General features: G+C 37.7%; 2 protein-coding genes across 5 annotated transcripts in view; one reads left to right on the top strand and one right to left on the bottom strand.

The window, feature by feature from the left end:
• Positions 1-874, bottom strand: part of DNAAF6 (dynein axonemal assembly factor 6) — a 35,955-nt gene extending 35,081 nt beyond the window's left edge. The window contains exon 1 of one of the 2 annotated variants that reach the window (XM_045471004.1): positions 788-874. The gene's annotated coding sequence lies outside the window, so the exon portion shown is untranslated. Of the gene's footprint in view, positions 1-86; positions 214-787 lie in introns of those variants that run through there. The other variant, XM_045471003.1, reaches the window with a different exon arrangement.
• Positions 875-1,024: 150 nt separating this feature from the next.
• Positions 1,025-22,601, top strand: part of NUP62CL (nucleoporin 62 C-terminal like) — a 78,035-nt gene continuing 56,458 nt past the window's right edge. The window contains exon 1 of one of the 3 annotated variants that reach the window (XM_045471487.1): positions 1,025-1,204. The gene's annotated coding sequence lies outside the window, so the exon portion shown is untranslated. The remainder of the gene's footprint in view (positions 1,205-22,601) is intronic. The other 2 variants (XM_045471486.1, XM_045471488.1) reach the window with 2 other exon arrangements.

The following is a 22,601-nucleotide window of genomic DNA, read 5'->3' as shown; positions in this document are numbered from 1 at the left end:
GTCTTAGGAGAAATGACCCCTACCCCTCTGGTCAAATTCTGTTCTCTCCCCTTAATCAGATTTTATTTTTTGACACGGTTTCTTACTTTTTGACAGGTATAGTCCAACGATATATAATACTCTCCCAATCAGTCCTTGGTGAGTAGCAGGCTTGCCAAGTACAGGTAGTCTTTACACACCACGCTCTAGCCCACTTAAGTGTGGCCCGCTGTTCAGTCCTCAACGGATCTGACCAAGACCGTTGGAACCCTCAGGCCATTGTCTATGTAGCAAGCTCACGGGCCACTTCTTTTTCCCGTTTGAACAGCGTTATACCCCCTAAAAATATATATCCTAACCAATGCACTCTGGATAAACCATGTCTATACATGTAAAACAGAAGGAACAGTGTGCTTCAACTTGGAGCACCCAGATCTACCTATAAGGACACAGTTTTCACTCTCAAATTAGTGTTACAACCATAAGTGTGGTGAGTTGACAGAGGCACTGGGAAGCCTTCACTTGCTCATTTTGGCTTTCAGACAGTTGAACAGCATCCATTCCCTGTATGGTAAACTGGCCCCATCTCTCACTCACATCCTGATAGACCGAGTTGTTTAAAGCCGCCTCCTGCTTCTAGTGTCTAGGGCAGGGGAATTTAGGGAAAATGTCTGTTCTATTTGCAATTTGTGGCTTTTCTGGGTATCTCTCAGGGTGGTAAGTACTCCAGAGTTCTCCCCAGTTTCTCTGATAGCCAGGGCATTTGAGGACCCTTTCTTTTCCCTTCTTAAGGTTCGGGTTTCCTCACCTGGGTCCGTTTTCGGGTAGCTGGCGGGGCTCCGAAAATAGACTGCGGAAAGCTCTGCGTCTCTGTGTTGCCTAGGTAACAATTTTGTTGCCCCCTCCACCCACCACCTCTGGGTTCCCGCTTGACTTTCCTGGCCAATCAGAGAAGAGTTTCCTTTGAAACAACACCAGAATCAACCAATCCGGGCTCGTGCCAGTCGGGGTCAATGGCCGCCCTTTCCAGTTAACTAGGTGGACCCCAGTTAAGCGTCTGTCTCGGTTAGCGTCACTCCAGCTGCAACCGGTCCGCGGTAGACGCTGGTTTTTTCCCCTGGTCCGAGTAGGCCCAGTTCCGCCTCTCCGGCCGCTAGACAGTCTCGGAGGCCCTTCCCATTTACTTTGGGAGCCCCGACGGCGAGCGGCGGCGGCAGCCACCAAGGTAAGTTTGCAAGGTTTTCGTTTGTCCCAGGCATCGGCAGGCTCGCTCATCATTACACTTTTCCCGCACGTGAATTCCAAACCGGACGACTCCTCCCGCGGCTCCTGGGCAGCGGGAATGGATGCATAGGCTCGGTGGCCCCGGGGGGTTGAGAAGGTTTTGCCGCAGCTCTCCACGCGCTCCCCACGCCCCCTCCCCGCCGCGCGATAGAGACACAGGTTGTGGTTCGTTCAGGCTCAGCATGTGTGTGTGTGTGTGTGTGTGTGTGTGTGTGTGTACTCGAGCGAGCGCATGTAAGGTGGTACCGCGCTTCTTTTCCTTAGCTAGGCTTGTGTGGTGTGTGGGGAGGGGGCGTGTAGGGTGGGAGCGCGCTTTTCATCGACTGCTTGTGTGTTGTGGGGTGGGGGTGGGATCACGGTTCTTTTCCTTGGCTCAGAACGTGTGTGTGCGCTGGGGGTGGTGTGTTTTGTGTGTAAGGTGGGATCGCGTTTCTTTTCCTTTGCTGTGGGCATGACTTCTGGGCCTGAACCCCTGGGGTGAGCATCCCTGCTACACCTTGCTCCCGCTCCCAGTGACACAGTGGACCTGGTACCCTGCTTTTTCCCGCCTTGGAGTGGAGAAACGCAGGCACGCCGCCCGCTTGCCACTGCTTGGCAATCTGCGTGTCTTCACTTCACGTAGACGTGCAGTTGTGACCCTAGTTTCCCGTGGATTCCGTGGTTTGGTTTTAAGCAAAAGGGGGGTGGCTTAATATACATTTGGAATGTTCGCAACTGGTTAGTTGTGTTTGGTAGTGGGGCCCCTAATATATTATTTGAGTGTTGTAAGCAAAGAAAGATAGGATGGCTTTCATGGATGGTTGTTACTTTTGGTTATCCAGGGATTGGAATTCGATTAATGAATTAACTAAATTTCTTTCCTTCTTTGGCTATCATATTTTTCTAGCTTCCTCCCTATCTGGTGAAGTGAAACTTGAATAATTTGTCCATTCTCCTTGTTATATTACCACAGTAAACAAACAAACAAAATGGAAGTATAATATTTAAGTTATTGGCTAAAAGTAAAGTTACTGGCTTTTTGGCCAAATTAATTATACCACAATATCCCTTATGACTACAAATGTCTTAAATTTTGTTATTTCTCTAGATAGATAACTTGTGGAGTGTAGCTATATGCTATGCTGTCTCTTGATTGCTTTTTTTCTATTTTCCTCATTGTGCATTATTCTAAGTCGGTAATGCCTAGCTAGTACTTTTCAGACCTTTTTGCTGTGACTCACAGAAATAAAATTTATATTGTGGCCCAGTATATACATATCCAATATATAATTGACAACCATTTCACAAAAACAATACTTACTACATGCAGTTTACTCTGATAGTCTCCATTATGTACTTTTTTTTAATGTGGAGTACAAGCCAGTAATGAATCCTCACTCAGGTTGAAAAACTTCGATCTTTGGTTTTCAAACTTGTGTGTGTTTAGGAATCACACAGGATGTTTGTCACTGTTGGGGCAGAAGAAAATTTTTCTCTGTCCCTCAGAATTCTGGCTGGACTAAGAATTAAATTGACATGAGACTGATTAACAGGAGAAAATCAAATTTAATTTCATACATAAGGGGAATCTACAGACATGAAATTCCAGACAGGCAAAATGAAGTCTATATGTCATCCTGAACTAAGGAGAAAAGGGGGATAAGGGTCTGGGACTTCAAAGGGAAGGAACACAACTCACAGGAAGATGAAAAAGAGTAAATGTTTGGTAAACAGATGTTTGCTGGGCCATTCAGCAACTGTAGGACTTAGGACTTTAATCAAACAGGCTTTGCTTGGTTCCTTCCTGTCTACTATACCTAGTTCATGTTATAATGTAGTTATCTGTCGTGATAGCTCTCTTCGTGGAGCAGATCCTTCATCTAAAATCTTTCAGGCAGCTGTTGCTGAGGGCAGGGAGGAGGGGTGGGGAGTCAGCTTCTTCCTGAGTCTTTGGGCTTTTGTTTGCAGATCAGCATAATCTACATACCAAAGTGGCCCATCTTAGGGCCACCTGTCCTTGGCCCCTAAATCGCAAATGCTGATTTCCCTGGCTCCAGCATCTGGTTATGTGTGTCTCTGGTAAGGGAAGGTGGTTCGAGTAACATTTTTGAAGTCCCTGGTTTAGTGCCAGATGCACAAGGATTCAGTAAACCATAGTTTACTTCTTGAGGAGCAAAGGCTATCTTTGGGGATTTAATTGCCTCTTCAAGGTTTGGCCTGCCCCTGGCAAGGTGGAATCCAATGTTAAGCACTGTTTTCCCCAGGGTTGAGGAGGTAGGAAAGTAGGGGATGAGCCCTAGATCTGAGATGAATCCGTGAGTACTTGGCTTCCCTGGAGAATTTTGTAAATACAGAAATTTAGGGATAGAAGAACACAAACACTAGAGCATTTCAGTGATTACCCCAGGATCACATTGTTAAGTAAGTGGATCTCAGAGATAAAGTCACTTGATGAAGTCTAATATTCCTGATAGCAGGTCAGATCTAGAGGCAGAAGTTGAAACAGGAAGAGAGCTTCTCTGACTTGCAGAGGCAACAGAATTTCTGGCTTTTGACTGCTGGCTTGGTTTTAATGAAAGGAAACTTGAGAGATCTAAAAAAATAAAAAATACACCTAAAAGATTTTGTGGGTTATCGCTATGAAAAAGGGATTTAGTTTAGCATATTTCTCTTGTAATATATAGAACAACTGTTTTAAAACACTAACTAGTTAAGTAATTTATTCAGCCAGCATTAAAAGAAATTAAAGGTGAAAAATCTCCCTCAAATCTACTACCAAAAATATAACTGCTATTTCTGTTCCCCTCCTATTTTATTCGTATGTACCCATATTTTTAAATAATTTTAATCCTTGCTTGTATAAGTTTTGTTCCTTTTATTTAATATTATTCTGGGAATCTGTTCTATGTGGTTGATAGTTTTCAAATTTTTATTAGTGATAGCATTCTAATGGTCCATAGAGTGAGATGGCTATAATTTATTCAGCCTAACCCAACAACAGAAAATTATTTCCAGTAATTTCATGCTATCAGTAACACTGTAAAATTTGGGTTATTTGAAATCATTTATATAACTTGTACCTTACATGAAACTCAAGGGGAATCTTAACAGGAAGACCAGGGATCTGGACCTGAGATGCTAGTGTTTGCCACTCCCCACTTTAGATGTATGAATTTACCCATGTAGGTTTTTGTCGCTAGAGAAGCAGTGATCAACCATAATATCTATTGTACATATGAATTAGATGGGATGTATTTTTTAAGTAATGAGTATAGACATTTTCAAAATGATTTACTTTAAAAGATACATGAATCCTAGCACATTCAAGTGCCATAATAACACTCATGCTGATTAGCTTTCTTTATGAATATCTTTTCCAAAGATTTATGAGTGCGTATTCATTTGTAATTAAAAACTTTTTTATAGGGGCGCCTGGGTGGCGCAGTCGGTTGAGCGTCCGACTTCAGCCAGGTCACGATCTCACGGTCCGTGAGTTTGAGCCCCGCGTCAGGCTCTGGGCTGATGGCTCAGAGCCTGGAGCCTGTTTCCGATTCTGTGTCTCCCTCTCTCTCTGCCCCTCCCCCGTTCATGCTCTGTCTCTCTCTGTACCAAAAATAAATAAAAACGTTGAAAAAAAAAAAATTTAAAAAAAAAATAAAAAAAAAAAAAAACTTTTTTATAAAAGGTCCAATTAAGTTGACTGGGAGAATAAAAGCTATAATTGGCTTTTATTAGCACATCTCCCTTTTCAAAGCACACATATTGTCTTATTTTCTGTCATTCTAAAACATTAACTAGTCCCTCTTTTTAAAATGATAAAATAGGGGCGCCTGGGTGGCTCAGTCGGTTAAGCGGCCGACTTCGGCTCAGGTCATGATCTCGCAGTCTGTGAGTTCAAGCCCCGCGTCGGGCTCTGTGCTGACAGCTCAGAGCCTGGAGCCTGTTTCAGATTCTGTGTCTCCCTCTTGCTGACCCTCCCCTGTTCATGCTCTGTCTCTCTCTGTCTCAAAAATAAATAAAAACGTTAAAAAAATTAAAAAAAAAAAAATAAATAAAATGATAAAATATTTCGAACAAAAAGCACAGAGACTATTCTACACCATCATCCACGTACCTACGAAAGATTTGACAGTTGTTAACATTTTGCCATATTTTCTTTAGGTATTGTTTTTTAAAGAACTAAAACATTATAGCTAATTCTTTGTACCCCTTCCCAGTCTCCTTTCCTTCCCATCCCAGAGATAATTGTTCTTCTGAAGTTGTTGTATATTTTCCCAATCTATATTTTTAATTTATTTTTTATTTTTATTTTTGAACATTTATTCATTTTTGAGAGACAGAGTATGAGTGGGGGAGGGGCAGAGAGAGAGGGAGACACAGAATCTGAAGCAGGCTTCACGCTCTGAGCTGTTAGCACAGAGCCGACACAGGGCTGGAACTCATGGACCACGACATCATGACCCGAGCTGAAGTTGGACGCTTAACTGACTGAGGCACCCAGGCGCCCCTCCCAATCTATATTTTTAAATGCATTCACATGTGGATGGCCGTAAATGATTTGTAATATGATTTTGTATGTCCTTTAACATTTACAGAAGTGGTGTGCTGTACTTAACTCTTCCGCAACATTTTTGGGTCACCATTGTTTTTGAGATTTTTCCAAATTGCTAAATATAGATAAAGTTAGCTATCTTTTATTGCTGTATTCTGTCCTATAACTGTGCCACTTTAAAAAATCTCCATTTCCCTATTGTTGCTGGACATTTAGGTTGTTTCAAGTATACAAATATTCATATTAATCATGTAAATACTGTATGGTTCAAGTAATATGAAGTTCCCAGAATTGGCAAATTCATAGAGACAGAAAGTAAAATAGAGGTTACCAGGGACCGGGGGAGTGGGGAACAGGGCGTTATTGTTCAGTACCAGTACAGAGTTTGGCACTGAAAGAGTTTTGTAAATGGATAGTGGTGACTGTTGAACAACACTGTGAACATACTTAATGCCACCAAATTGTATACTTAAAATGGTTAAAATGGTAAATTTTACATTATGCATATTTTACCACAGTCAAAAATGACAAACATAAGAATTGTGCTTATTTTTCAAAGGCATGTACTTGATTGCCTTTTTTGTGGAGTGAAGCACTGAGAAAAGTGAGATTTATTTTTAAAAGTAAACTTAAACTATATTAGCCAAATCTATTTTTCTTTGCAAAACGATGGTTTTTGAGATTTTTGAATGACTACTGTTACTTGCATGCTTGTGTAAGATGTTTTTTTAATTTTCAAAAATTTTTTTCATGTTTATTTTTGAGAGAGAGAGAGTGCATCCTAGCGGGGGAGGAGTAGAGAGAGAGAGAGGGAGAGAGAATCCTGAGCAGGCTCTGCACCTGCAGTGCAGAGCCACGATGCTGGGCACCATCTCTGGAACCATGAGATCATGACCTGAGTGGAAATCAAGAGTTGGATGTTTAAGGTTTCTATGCACACTGTGCTTCAGAAGTTTCTGGGGGGTTATTTGTTTGTTTTTTGCTATACTTCTACAATGTTTTGGGGAGGGTTCTTCTAAAAGTGGGTATGCCTTTGAGGCTTTTTTGTTTGTATTTGAATGCCATTCCTCCTTTCTTTCTTTGACTACTTCTCTCAAGTATTCTCTTCTCTTTCTCTTCCCCCCTCCCCATAACCCTGATCTTCCCCCATTTCCCAATCCCCCAACCCCACTCTGGCCTTCTTGGTCCCTCTGCCCAGTTTCCGATTAGCCATGCCTTCCCTTTGGGTCTCTGCCCTCCCCGTCTGCCCTCTCATGAGGCCCCCTACTGCACACACACACACCCTGCTCACTCTTGGGTCCTTCTAAGGGCTTCCATGTTTCTCCCTCTCTGAGTCCTTTGGCCCACCCTCCCCTTTGGTCCCACCCTTGGTTTTCCCTTTTCCAATTTTGTAACTGCTCTAGGCATTTACTGACAATGAAACCTGTTTGCTGGCAAATTGCATGCCTCCACAATGTCACACTTTTAATATTTGGAAAATTGGTCTTAATTTGGGGATTAAAAAAAACTTTCTAAAAGCTCTCAAAATACGATTCTGACATCATAGCTTTGATATGTTATTGGATGAAGGAGGAGAAAAGAAGTTAATGTGAAAGATAATTGGTAAGTTATACTGCTTAAGATGTTTAATATGAACTCCCAGCTAATGTACCATTTCCAGTAGCTCTGTATTTATTGTGGCATAAAATAAAATGATCATCATTACAAGTTTGATCCCTTCCTATTTCCCTTAAAAATGGCTGGACTAATTTCACCTCTCCCTATCCATTTCTCTTCTGGGACTCAAACACTTCAAATAAAGCATTAATAACCCAGTTTCTACCTCTAGAGTTGGCATCCATAATTATCAGTGGCAAATAAGGATCCTACTTTTGAAGCTTACATTTTTCTGCTTTCTGGAAGGCTCTCTTGGTGGAACAAGGGGTTTCTTCAGTGAATTTGTACTTTTCCTTTGCTTTTCTGCCTCTCTCCTTAGTTTGATAATTAATGATATATATATATAACATTATGATATTAATTATATATATATATATATATATATATATATATATATATAATGGTTATTTTAGAGACAGAGAGAGGGAGAGAGCATGAGTGGGGGAGGGGCAGAGAGAGACACAGAATCCCAAGCAGGCTCCAGGCTCTGAGCTGTCAGCACAGAGACTGAGGCCGAGCTCAAACTCACAGACCATGGGGTCATGACCTGAACCGAAGTCGGATGCTTAACCAACTGATCCACCCAGGCATCCCGATAATTAATGATATATTAAAGAATCATATATATTATCAAAAGTTGCTATTTATGAAGATGGTTTTATAACATGACTAATCATGCCATATCATTTAGTCATGATGTTCTTAATTTTTTTTTTAATGTTTATTTATTTTTGAGACAGAGAGAGACAGAGCATGAATGGGGGAGGGGCAGAGAGAGAGGGAGACACAGAATCCGAAACAGGCTCCAGGCTCTGAGCCATCAGCCCAGAGCCCGATGCGGGGCTCGAACTCAGGGATCGCGAGATCGTGACCTGAGCTGAAGTCGGACGCTTAACCGACTGAGCCACCCAGGCGCCCCATTGTTTAGTAGTCATGATGTTCTTGAGACGGTGAAGTAAATTAGTGGAGCTTGATGGTTGTCAGGTAACTAAGCAGTTTAGGGGGAGTGTTGCCTGCAAGAGACAATAGTCTATTTGCTTCAAAGAAGAAAGGAAACATTTTTAACAAATTACATGGCTGAGCTTCTGTGCTCCTCACCACTTGACAATCATTTCTCAAAGTAATATCAGGGAGTAATAGCATGAGTGATCCCCCCAAATCATTTATACTTTGTAAGATGCCTCTAAACATTTATGCTGAAATGGTTTATTATAGGTACTTAAACTTATTTTGTTTCTGCCATTTGAGATACAGACTTCTCTTTCTAATATTGTGTTCCTTACGCTAATATTAAGATGAAGTATTGTGTCCATTTCTTTCACTTACTAGTTGCTTGGCCTTGGGAAAGTGATTTAGTATTTTCAGAGCCTCGGTTTCCTCAACTATACAACGGAGATCAAGTTTATTTATGATTTGTTGTAGTTAATGAGAAGATAAGGAGTTTCAGATTCTTTTATGCTATCTTTTATCTTTGCCTCTTTATATTACATAAGAGACTCAAGAACTTAAGTGGTAAAGATGTGTCCTGAAATGACCTACCATAATTTGTTGATCTCCATTCGGTTTTCCTATTACCCAGAACACTCCTAGGATCAATAAATGATGATAGGTAGTACACAGAGAAGATAATTTTCATGCTGATAAATTAGATAGATGTGTAGTAATTATTTTTGAATTCTAATTTGAAATGCAATTTATGTTTAGTCTCAGGGCCAACTCCAAGAGTGCTGATATCTCTGATTTGCTGATCCCTCACTGACAGTGAGGAGAACCCCAGCATTATATATTGGAAAGCTTTTATATAGCACTTTACATTAAATTAAATCAGACAACGTAATATATTTGGAGGGCCGTTTGTAAACTTATTGGTTAAAAAATATTTTGGTGGGGCATCTGGGGGGCTCAGTCGGTTAAGCGTCCGACTCTTGATTTATGCTGGGATCATGAGGTTTGTGGGTTACAGCCCTGCATCAGGCTCCGTGCTGACAGTGCGGAGCCTGCTTGAAATTCTCTCTCTGTGCCTATGTCTCTCTCTCTCTGCCCCACCCCTGCTCGCTCGCTCTCTCTCTCTCATAAAAACAAATAAATAAAACATTTTTTAAAATAAAAAAAATGGTTACTCGTTTAGTGGAACTGTCTGAATTGTAGAGGTAAGGAAACTGAGGTTCCAGTGCATTTAAGTAACTAGCATAGTCTGATGGGCAGCAACACTCACTGCATAGTTTTCTTTCTATCCAGTTGTTGCGGAAATCAGTAAGCCCCATTTAGATCGGACTGCCAGGCAGGGAGTGTCTTCCCATTTCTAAGAACCTTTTCAGTGAGCTCTGATGATTTCTTTGGGCCTAATGGGTTTTTTTTGCAGAAATCTTTTACCATCCAGTATTTCTTTCTTTGAACATTGTGCTTGCATTAAGACATCCAGGATTTAAAAAAAAAACAAAAAACCTGGGCTCAACATAAACTGTAGTTTTGTCAACTTTCAGCTCCTACAAACAGGCAGTGTGGATGAAGAGAAATAGAGTTTGGCTTGAGGAACTCATCAATGACAGAGACAGATATCCCCACTTAAAGCCACGTATAGGGAGTACGGACTTGTTTTCCATTTTTTAATAAAGCAATGATATATACATAGGGAAGCTAAAGTGTGCTAGCTAAGATCCTGTTTGTTAAAAAGGATTGGGAACACTGATTACTTTCAGACTGTTTTAGAAGAAACATGAATTTAAGTCTGTATGTTAAAAGAAAGAATTCAAGAAAAGAAATCCATACAGGGGCACCTGGGTGGTTCAGTCAGTTAAGCGTCTGAATTTGGCTCAGGTCATGATGTTCATGGGTTCGAGCCTCACGTCGGGCTCTGTGCTGACAGCTCCGAGCCTGGAGCCTTCTTCAGATTCTGTGTCTCCCTCTCTCTCTGCTCCCCGCCCCCCCCCCCCAGCTCACACTCTGTCTCTCTGTCTCAAAAATAAATAAAAACATTTAAAAAAAGAAGCCCATACAAATTAATAGAATATGCAACTCCAAGCATGGGAAAAATAAAAAGAATAAAGAAAATTCCATCAATCTAAATATGTGGACAGAGATAAAAGATATGTATACCGTAGCAAATAAAAAAAAACAAAATAAGATGGAAGAAATAAGTCTAGGTGAGTAGTTAACAATAAATGCAAATAAATTAAGCTCACTCAGTAAGAGACTTTTAGATTGGATTTAAAAATTTTCAGCTTTGCTATGTATAAAACCCATACTTAAAAGGTCTCAGAAAGGTTGAAAACAAAGGTATGGAACAAGATACACACCAGGCAAATACCAACAAAAGAAAAATTGTGAGGCAACATTAATGGCAGACAAAATATTTTTTAAGGCAATTTAGTAATAGACATTTCACACTGATGAAAAGAAGAAAAGGCTCCAAGAGACTATCAACCATGAACCTATGCCCATAACAATGTAGTCTTGAAATATGTAAAACAAAAAGCAATGGGATTATGAAGAGAAATTGACAATCCCTAACAATAGGGGAGACTTTTTAAACACGTTTGTCAGAAAATGGTTAAGGAAAATAGATTGAAAAATGAAAAAGTATAAGAATATGAAAGATTTAATATCTAAATGAGATGGAGGGGAGAGAATCTTTAATGCCAAATTCTTAGTGACAAAAAATGCATTTTTAGTCTAAATGTGATTTTTGCTTTGTTTTATTTCTCAAATTTCTGAGTTAGGAAAAATTCAAAGGTACATGCTACATTTAACAGGGAAATTCTTAAATTACTTCCAAAAGAGTAGAAAGCTCACAAATACAAGAGGATAGGAAAAAACGTTCCACCTTTTGATAACTACCACAAAAGACTCCTTTGGCCTGCAGTGTGACATTGATGACAATACCTAAATCTGAAAGTGTTCATTTCTATTACAGTCTCAAAACCATGGTTTGAAAACAATGAAATTTTCTGTCAACATTTATAATATTATCATATAATTACATATCATACATATTTATTATCATATAATTACATATCATAAATATATAATACATATAACTATATATCGTGTAACAGTAATATATTTTTATAATATAGTTTATAATAACATAGCACTTAAAACCCCAGGAGAGTGGTACCCTTGGGAATGTAAGAGTACAGCAAAAACTCTAATAAGCCTTTCTTTCTGTGCCTTCTTGGACTGAATTACACTTGAAATTACCATTTGGGGCTTACATTTAAAAAGTTTTAAGATGTGTATATGACTTAAGAATAAGCATGTCAGGGGCACCTGGGTGGCTCAGTTGGTTGAGTGTCTATTTCAGTTCAGGTCATGATCTCATGGTTTGTGAGATTGAGCCCTGTGTCTGGCTCTGTGCTGAGCATGGAGCCTGCTTGGGATTCTGTCTTTCTCTCTGCCCTTCCCCTGCTCTCACATGCATGCTCTCTTTTTCAAAACAAATAAATAAATAAACATTACAAAAAATAAGCATGTCATAACCAACACATTCAGACAAATACTGTCCTCCAGAATTACCTGTGGGTAGATGTTCACTTATATCTACGACACTAATACTACTCAAGATATCTATGACACTAATACTACTCAAGATAACCATATTTCGTCAATTTTAAGAAGTTCAATTTTTCATAGTTTAACATCTCTGAAATTGAAATGAGTCTTACTTAACAGATGATGGTGTTTTATAATCCCCTTTGGCCATGTGGCAGTTGTGATATCATAGTTGTTCCTGTATGCACATGTAATTTCAGAATATCTAGGATCAAAACTTGCATAACGGGTGGCTTGGGTGCAAACCTTGAGACAACGGGGCATCTCTTTTAACTCCTAGAAACCAGTGGTTGTGGGGAGAGAATGGTGGAGATGGTTAACCGACTCTAGTTATTAATTATGCTGAAATGAGAGACAAAAGGACACTAGTCTACACATTTGCAAAGCTGACTTGAAAGCATATAGCTAAATGGCTTTTAGTTCTCTTAATGAGTTCTTTTGCTGTATTTACTCTTACATTCCCAAGGGTACCACTCTCCTGAGGTTTTAAGTGTTATGTTACTATAAACTATATTATAGTTGCATATTATTGTATATCATATAATATATGGTCATATATTATATATTTATCATGTGAAGGTATATGATAATATCATAAATGTTGGCCAAAAAACTCATTGCTATCACCATGGTTTTGATACTGCATCAACAGTGTTCCTGGTGGCACAGAAGACATCAAAAAATTTGAGTTGAAAATTGGATTCTGAATAGTTTTTTCTTAAGATATGCGTGTTTGATTAAAATCTGTCTACATTGAAAAGAGCTCTTTCAAAAAGTATAAAAAACTTTAAGTGATAAGAAGGAATTGTGACAGGTTGGCCTTTTTTTTTCTTACTGGTGCATAAAGTAATGGGGTTCTTAACTTTGATGAAATATTTCTTGAAACTGATTTCATAGAATTGCATTTCAGAGCTATTGTTTAAAAACTGATCTTTAGACACATCCCATTTTATAAATCTTGACTTGGGTAGAATTATAAGTACACAATGATTTTTCCCTTAACACTTTAAAGATATTCTATCATCTTCTAGCATTTATTGTTGCTAATGAAGAGCTTTCTGTCACCTTGGTTGTTACTCCTTACAAGATAAATCTGTTTTTTTCTCTCTGGCAATGTTCAGATTTTTTCCCTCTGTATTTAATATTCTAGTGTTTGAATATATTGTATAGTGTGTGTGTGTGTGTGTGGTGGGGAGGGGTTGCCTGCTTGCAATTTTTAATCTGAGGACTCATTGTTCTTCATTTCTAGCAAACTCCTTTATTAAATTTGAGTATTGTCTCTGCCATTTTATTTTCTTCTTCTGATATTCCTTCTGGATATATATTGAAGCTTTTCTTTTGTTTTCTTATCTCCTAATTTCTCTCTTCTTCCCCAGCACTTTATCCTCCCTGTATTCTGGCAGATATCTTCTGTTCTCTCTTCCAGTTCATTGATTTTTTTTTCTTGTCAATTGGGTCTAGTCTTATCTCTGGAGCCTTTTAATTTCTTTTTAAATTTCTTTTATTATTTTTTTTAATTTTTATTTAATTTATTTTTTTAATTTACATCCAAGTTAGTTAACATATAGTGCAATAATGATTTCAGGAGTAGATTCCTTAATGCCCCTTACCATTTAGCCCATCCCCCCTCCCAAACCCCTCCAGTAACCCTCTGTTCTCCATATTTAAGAGTCTCATATGTTTTTGTCCCCCTCCCTGTTTTTATATTATTTTTGCTTCCCTTCCCTATGTTCATCTGTTTTGTATCTTAAAGCCCTCATATGAACGAAGTCATATGATATTTGTCTTTCTCTGACTAATTTTGCTTAGCATAATACCCTCTAGTTCCATCCATGTAGTTGCGAATGGCAAGATTTCATTCTTTTTGATTGCCGAGTAATATATATGTATATACTACATCTTCTTTATCTATTCATCCATTGATGGACATTTGGGCTCTTTCCATACTTTGAGGAGCCTTTTAATTTCTAATAGTGATAACCATTTCTTAGATTCTCCTTGGTTCTTTTTCACATTTACTTGTTTGTTTTATGGATATTATTTGTTTCTTGAGCTCTTTAAACATATTAAACATATTTTAATGTGGCATCCATATTTCTTTATTATCTCTAATTCCTTGAATGACAATTCTGTCATTTTTTCAGGTCTGTAGACTGCTTTCTTGGATGTTTTATAATTCTTGTCTAGGAGTTAATTTTCTGGGGGCTTTTGCTGACCCTATGTGACCTAGGAAGTGGGGACACCTCTTTCCTGAGGACGTGAGCAACCTACTTGGATCCTGAAGGTTTCATGAACTCCTAATCAGTTTTTATGTTAGCATTTTAGCTTAAAGTTTCTACTCCATAAATGCGAATTGAATATAAGCCATCTATGGATATCTTCTTTACCTGCTTGGGGTTTCTGCATGTTCCCATCACCTTTTCCATTTCCTTAAATCTCTTTCCCAGATTGAAGCTTCATTAGGCCTCTTGATTGGGGAGCCTTACCCTGGTGGCCCCAGATCATACCCATAATCCAGCATATTTCCAACTGTTAAGGCACATATATCATTCAGGTCTCCCCCTTGGGCTAATGAAGCAGCTTCAGCTTCTGCTTATAGAAAAGAATTCCTTCTCTATCTGGCACCTGAAAAATTGCCTTCTTTCTTCAAAAAGTCTGCTTTGTACTTTTGAAAGTGTTTTTATGAAGTACCTTTTAACTGATATTTCTAGGAGTTTGGAGTATGTGAGAGTGATTCCAGTGTGGCTTCTATCCACCATCTTGACTTGAAGGTCTCATTGAGATCTCTGAAGTTGGTTTTCTTCTATTCCTCTCTTACCCCCATATAGGGTTTAGAGTCAGAAGTGGGTTTATTTAATTCTGGAGGAACCGGTACCTGTATAGGTATGTTCACCTTGGGCTCTGCAGATAATAGCCACTACTTCAGCTACAGGGTTTACTTTCTCTACACCTGGTCCAAGAGGGTTTAAGTTTGGGACTCCATCCCAACCAGTTATAAATAAGGACATCTTCTACTGGCCTGTTCTCATTCAGCAACGCAGCTCCAGCTCCACAGACTAAAGGATTCAGCTTTGGTATACCATTTATATCAACTTCTGCTCCAGAAGGAACTGAGTTTTCTGTAGGGTAAGAGCAGTACTGTTTGATTCTTTTAGTGGCTACACAGGCAATTAGACAAACTTTCCATTTAGAGTATGGAAAGGCTAAACAAATGGTATGGCATTTCTAAGTCAACTATTTGGAATTCTGCCACTCATTCCCAAGATAGTCTTATAAATTGAAGCCATCTGAGATTTTAAGGTACATGGCACATTGAATTCTGATCTGTGATTTCCCTTCATTTTATGTGAGCCATAGGAGGGGTAGCCACTGAGTTTTGGACATATATCATCTTGTAATTAGGCTACTTGCTTATTAACTCTCTCTCTCTCTCTCTCTCTCTCGATCTTTATCTATTGATCATTGTAATGACCTTGAGTATACATTCTTTCCTCCTGCATTTCAAAATTTTAAAGAGAGCATTCTTTTAGTGCCTTTTCTGTCAATCCAGATGGATCCAGCCATTTCTTTCAGTAGCATGTGGTGGTCCAATGAAAGCTGGGGTATTCTCTCTAGAATTCTCAATTATGTTAGTTATGTAATAACTTGTAATATTTGGTTATCTTTCCTTCTGTAGTGAGATGAAAACGTATAGAACAAAATCTCGTAAACTGTTCATACTTAAAACCTAATTTGACAGGAGCTATGTTATCTAGCTACCATTTAATGTGCCAGAGAATTATTATGTGATTTTTTTCCTTTTTCTGTTTGGAGTAAATGCACCAAAATTAAACCTGGGCAATACCTGCTTTCAACAACCTGCAAGTGATTATAGGGGCTTTGGGGCTGGGTACCAGCACTCTTACTAATTCTTTAACAAGCAGTGTTCCTTCACACTGGGTGACAGCATCCAGCCTTTTGCTTTCGGCTCTGCTACCACCTCTGCTGCTCAGTCTGCAACTGCCACAGGGTTCTTGTTCCTCAGTGGAAAGAAAGTACACCTCAGACTGGGAGGGCCAGTTTCAATACTGTCTCAGCAATGGAGAATGCAGCTCAACCAATAGCATTTGCAGGATTACCCCTCACTCCTACTGCTCAGCATCTAGCAGAACAGTTGCTACACAACCAACTCTTCCTTTCAGCCTTGGTGGAGAGCCTGCAGGAAAGGTTTGAACTCCGCTCTCCAACAGAAAAGCACGGTATTCAAGATTGATTTCCAGGGGCACCTGGGTGGCTCAGTTGGTTAAGTGTCTGACTCTTGATTTCAGCTCAGGTCATGGATCATGAGATCGAGCCCCACATGGGGCTCTGTGCTGACAGCGCAGAGCCTGCTTGGGATTCTCTCTCTCTCTCTCTCTCTCTCTCTCTCTTTCTCTGCCCCTCCCCAGCTTATTCTGTCTCAAAAATAAATAAATTTTTTTTAAAAAAAGATTGATTTTGAGATTTTTTTTAATGTTTATTTATTTTTGAGAGAGAGAGAGAGAGAGAGAGACCAAGCACGAGTGGGGGAGGGGCAGAGAGAGAGGGAGACACAGAATTTGAAGCAGGCTCCAGGCTCTGAGATGTCAGCACAGAGCCCGATTTGGGGCTCGGACCCGCGAACCCTGACATCATGACCTGAGCCAAAGTTGGAGGCTTAACCGACTGAGCCACCCAGGCGCCCCGAGATTCTTTTTTGATTGGTTCAAATCCAAATATTACTCACTTCTCTTGCTGGAGTTTAGTGTTATTGATAAATGTGATAGCAATTAAATCCAAACTGCTCCTTCTGGTGTTGCAGTTTTAGATTTAGAACCAAGGAATGTTTGTTTTGGAAAATGTTACAACCTTCTGGGAACCAGTAGTCTAGACAAATCTGCATTTAGTAGTGAGAATTATACTGAAAAGTTGTGATCAATTGTTTAATGTTTGTGTTTAGCAAGTATATTCTTATTTGCAGTCTGTTGATATGTTGTTTTCCATTTTGAAAATAAAACTTTTGAAATGAAACTTATCAAGAGGTACAATAGAACAGGAAAGAAAATGCTTTTGGAGTGACGTAAAAGTTTAGAGAATATTGAAATAATAATGCAACGTCAGTTCTGTGGCATGGTTAGGGAATGGTAAAATATTTTGTGTGGATTATCAGTTTCCAAATAATTAAGATTCAGTAAAATACATTTAACCTTTATTGAACATTAATGAGAAGGAATTTAGGGTCTTGCTAAGCCAAAATACAGTTAATAAGGAGTTCTGGTTTATAAACCATATAAACTTGGTTTTATTGTAAATGTAAATATTTGAGAACTTGGGAAATACACTGAGATATTAATATATTTTACTTTATAGCACATTTTATTAAATTAGATATTTATAGTAATAATTTCAGAGCTTTTTGGGAACAACCAAAAAGGAAAAATATTTTTTAATTTATAGATACATAGAAATATATAACTTATCTATAATTTGTAGTAGGGATAATACCTATTTTGATTGTTTGGTATGGCATGGTAGTACATAAAGAGATGAAGTGGAACATTAAAATAATTATGGTGCTAGAATATTTGGTCACTACCTTGGGGGACATCATTAATTTTATACAAATGAATTTTTGGTATTAGAAATAATACATATCTGTTATTTTCAAAATGTATGAAATAAATGTTTTGAGTTTTGGCTCTGTTCATTACTAGTTCTTTGACCTTGGCAAGTTATTTTAACTTCTCACTGGTTGGTTTGCTCATCTATAAGTGCTCAGCACTTACCTCATAGGGTTGTGGGGATTCAAGAAGTCCATATAGGTGAAATGCCTAGAATGCCTAGAAGTCCATATAGGTGAATGCCTAGATATTTTAGGGATGGCTCTTATATGGCTCTGACATATAATAGGCACTCAAAGGTAGTTTCACTGTTGTTTTTATGAAAATCTGCATTTCTCTGCAGTGTTACATATGTTGGCTATTATCCTTTTTGTGTGTTTGTTTTTTTAATTTGGTAGCTTAACAGTGGAAATAATATTACCATTATCTTGATTTACATTTCTTTAATTACTAACAAGGATGACTTCTTTTTGAATTATTTATTGAGTAATTGCATTTATGTGTGTGTGTGAGAGAGAGAGTGAATAAATTCATTGTACCTTTTCCTCAGTTTTCTAATATGGTATTTATCTTTCTTGTTGATAATGTAGTTGTGGTATCTTAACCCTTTGATATTTGTGTAAGAAGTATTTCTCCCAATTTGTTTACATTTTTTTCTTAGTGTTTTATAAATATTAAAAGATTTTATTTCTTTAAATTAAGTGTTTTATTTTGCCATAATTGTAGATTATCATGCAGTTGTAAGGAGTCATAGAGATTCCACATACCCTTTGTCCATTTTCTCCTAGTGGTAACATCTTGCATAGCTATCATACGTTATCACAACCAGGATGGTGATACTGACAGTCAAGGTATGGACTAGTCCTGTCACCACAAGGATCCTTCATTTTGCCATTTCAAAGCAACCGTTGCTATAATTTTGTCATTTCAAAAATTCTGTATAAATGGGGAATCATACAATGAGATATTTTAGGGATGGCTCTTTTCACCCAGCTTAATTTTCCATAGATGCATCCAGATTGGTGTGTGTATCAGTTATTTTTATTGCTGCATACTATTCCATGATATGGACGTACAGCAGTTTGTGTAACTATTTGCCCAGGGATGGATATCTGTTATTTCTGCTTTTTGGCTGTAATGAGTAAAGCTGCTCTGAACATTTATGTATAGGGTTTTTGTGTGTGTGAACATAAGTCTTCATTTCTCTTGGCTAAATGCCCAGGAGTACAATCGCTAGGTCGTATGGTAGTTGTATATTCAGTCTTATAAGAAAGTGTCAAACTGTTTTCTAGAATGGCCATACCATTTTACATGCCCCTCAGCAAGTATGTGTGATCCAGTTTCTCTGCTCTTCACTATCATTTGGTATTATCACTATTTTTCATTTTAGCTCTTTTCGCAAATAGTGATATTACATTATGGTTTTAATTTCTATTTCCCTAAGGGCTAATGATGTTGAACATCTTTTTCTGTGCTTATTTGTCATATGTATATCCAATCTGTTCATGTCTTTTATAGTCTGATAAAAAAAAAGCATTCAAAAATAGTAATGTATTATATGGGTCCTTTTTACATAGGGCTTTGGGAAATGTCAGTGGATAATAGGGTTTTACAAAAGACAGAAGTGCTATCCAACGGGCATTTTTTTCTCATTGCTAGATTTGTACGTGAGTATTTCTCTTTTTTAAAGTGATTGTAAATGGTACTGTATTTTTAATTTCACATCAACTTGTTTATTGCTGGTATGTAGAAATACAATTGATTTCGTATGTTTATCTTATATCCTCTGACCTTGCTGAACTCACTTATTCTAGGAAGCTTTTTTATAGATTTCTTAGGATTTTCTACACAGACAAGACAGTCATGTTATCTGAAAATAGGGACAGTTTCATTTCTTCCTTTCCTATCTAGGTTTTTTCCTCTTGCTTTAGTGTAGTAGCTAGAAGTTCTAATATTACATTGGATAAGAGTGATGAGAGCAAGCATCCTTTCTTTTTCCCAATCTTAGGGAGAAACATCTAGTTTCTCATTAAGTATGGTGTTAGCTGTAGTTTTTGGTAGATGCCCTTCCTCAAGTTGAAGATGTTCCCATCTATCCCTATTTTTTTGAGACTTTTACCATAACTGGGTATTGAATTTTGTAAATGCTTTTTCTTCATTAGTTGATACGGTCATGTGGATCACATTGATTTTTCAAATATTATACCAACTTTGCATCCTTGGGATAAATCCCACTTGGTCCTGGTCTATAATCCTTTCATATATTGCTGAATTCTATTTGCTTATATTTTGTTTGATTTTTTCGATTCGTTCATATTCATAAGAGAAAGTGGTGTGCAGTTTTCTTGTTTTGTATCGTCTGTCTGGTTTTGGTCAGGGTATGATACTGGCTTCATAAATTAGGTCAGAGAGTGTTTCTCCTGTTTTGTTTTCTGAAAGAAATTCTTCTTTAAATATTTGGTAGAATTCTCCAGTGAAACCATCTGGACCTGGAGATTTGTTTTTTAGGAGTTTTAAAATTATGAATTCCAAATTATCTATTTCTTATTAGTGATTTGTGGTAGTTTGTGTGTTTTTAGTTGGTCCATTTCTTTGAAATTTATCAAATTTGTGGGTATAGTATTATTCTTTTGATGTCCACATGGTGTGTCATGATAAGCTGTTTCACTACTGCTATTGGTAATTTGTATCTTCTCTCTGTTTTCATTTTCAATCTCTTTTTAAAAAAAGATTATTTATTTATTTTGAGAGAGAGAGCACAAGCAGGGGGAGGAACAGAGAGAGAGAATCCCAGGCAGGCCCCAAGCTGTCAATGCGGAGCCTGATGCAGGATTCAAACTCAAAAACTGTGAGATCATGACCTGAGCTGAAATCAAGAGTCAGATGCTTAATCGACTGAAGTACCCAGGTGCCCCTTTTTTTTTAATCTTAGTAGAGGTTTGTTAATTTTATTGATGTTTCAGGAATCAACTCTGCTGTGTCATTCATTTTTTTTTTCTATTTTTGTTTTCTATTTCATTGATTTTTGCTCTTTATTATTTTCTTCTGCTTGCTTTGGGTTTATTTTGCTCTTTTAGTAGGTTTTCAGGTGGGAACATGGATGATTGATTAGAAACTTTTCTTCTGATTTTAATTTTTAAAATTGAAATATAATTGACATATTAGTTTCAGGTATACAATATAATGATTCACTCTTTGTATATATCGTGAAATGATCACCACAATAAGTCTAATTAAATTAACATCCATCACCATACACAGTTATAATTTTTTTTCTTGTGATGAGAACTTTAAAGATTTACTCTCTTAGCAACTTTCAAATATACAATACAGTATCAACTACAGTCACCATGCCGTACATCTTCTTTTCTAATGTGTACATTTACTGCTATAAATTTCCCTGCTAGCACTACTTTAACTACATCCTATGAATTTTGGTAGGGTGTATTTTCATTTTCATTTACTTCGGTGTAATTCTTATTTTTGTTGAGACTTCCTCTTTGGCCCATGAGTTATTTCAGTATGTGTTTAGTTTACAAATGTTTGGAGATTTTCCTGTTGTTTTTCTGTTTTTGATTTCTGGTCCCTTTCCATTGTAGTTGGAGAATATACTATATCATTTTTATTATTTTGAATTAGTTGAAGTTTGCTTTATGGCCCCGTACAAAATCTATCTTGGTAGATGTTCCAGGGGCACTTGAAAAGAACGTGTATTCTGTTTTGTTGGGCGAAGTGTGCTATAAAGGACAATTGGATTTTGATGGTTAATGGTTTTGATGAGTTCTGTATCCTTACTGATTTTATGTCTAGTTGTTCTATCAATTGGTAAGAGAGGCGTGTGTCTTTAACTGGAATAGTGGATTTGTTTATTCTTTCACTTTTATCAGTTTTTGATTCACATATTTTGAAGCTCTGTTGTTAGTACATATATATACAATTGCTAAGACTTATTGGGGGATTGGCTCTTTATGTAACATCATTATGTAATTATGCCCTTCTGGTAATTTTTTTCCTTTGAAGTCTACTTTATCTGATAATAATATATACATTTCTACTTATTGTTGTATAGTATCTTTTTTCCATCTTTTTATTCTCAACCTGCCTCTATCATTATTTTTGAAGTGAGTTTCTTATAGACAACATACAGGTCGGTCATGGTTTTCTAATACCCTCTGTCAGTCTCACTTTTAATCAGCTTATTTAGACCATTTACATTTTCCATAATTATTGCTATGTTAGGTCTTAAGTCTGCCATTTTATTTTTTGTTTTGTTTGTATTTTTCATTCTCCTGTTTTCTGTTTCCTGCCTTCCTATTGATTACTTGAACATGTTGTAGAATTCCATTTCAGTTTAAGTATTTTTTTAATGTTTTATTTTATTTTTGAGAGAGAGAGAGAGAGAGAAAGAGAACATGAGCAGGGGAGTGGTGGAGAGAGAGGGAGACACAAAATCCAAGGCAGTCTCCAGGCTCTGAGCTGTCAGCACAGAGGCTGACATGGGGCTCGAACTCATGGACCGTGAGATCATGACCTGAGCTGAATTGGGACACTGAACTAACTGAGCCACCCAGGCGCCCCAACTATAGTATTTTTGAGAGTTCCTCTTTGTATAGATTTTTTAGTGGTTGCTCTAGGTAGTACATATATATGTATAATAGTCTAATTGTTATTTTACCTGTTCGAGATATAGAAACCTTTCTCCCTGTATGTCCCTTAACCCACCCCTATTTGTAACGTAATTGTCTTAAATTATTCTATCTACATACTTTTAGAACCACATCAGGCCGGGTTATAATTTTTAACCATCAAACATAATTTTTAAAACTTACAACAAACAGGAAAACCAATTGTATTTGCCCATATTTTTGCTCTATTTGTTGTTTCTTCCTTCCTGAAGTTCCAAGATTCCTTCTGTTGTCATTTCCTTTCTGTTTAGAAGACTTCTGTAGCTGTTCATTTAAGGTGATCTGTTGGCAACAAAT

This window comes from Leopardus geoffroyi, chromosome X (genome assembly GCF_018350155.1).
Source record: "Leopardus geoffroyi isolate Oge1 chromosome X, O.geoffroyi_Oge1_pat1.0, whole genome shotgun sequence".
Lineage (NCBI taxonomy): Eukaryota > Metazoa > Chordata > Mammalia > Carnivora > Felidae > Leopardus > Leopardus geoffroyi.
This window is presented reverse-complemented; position numbering and strand designations above follow the sequence as displayed.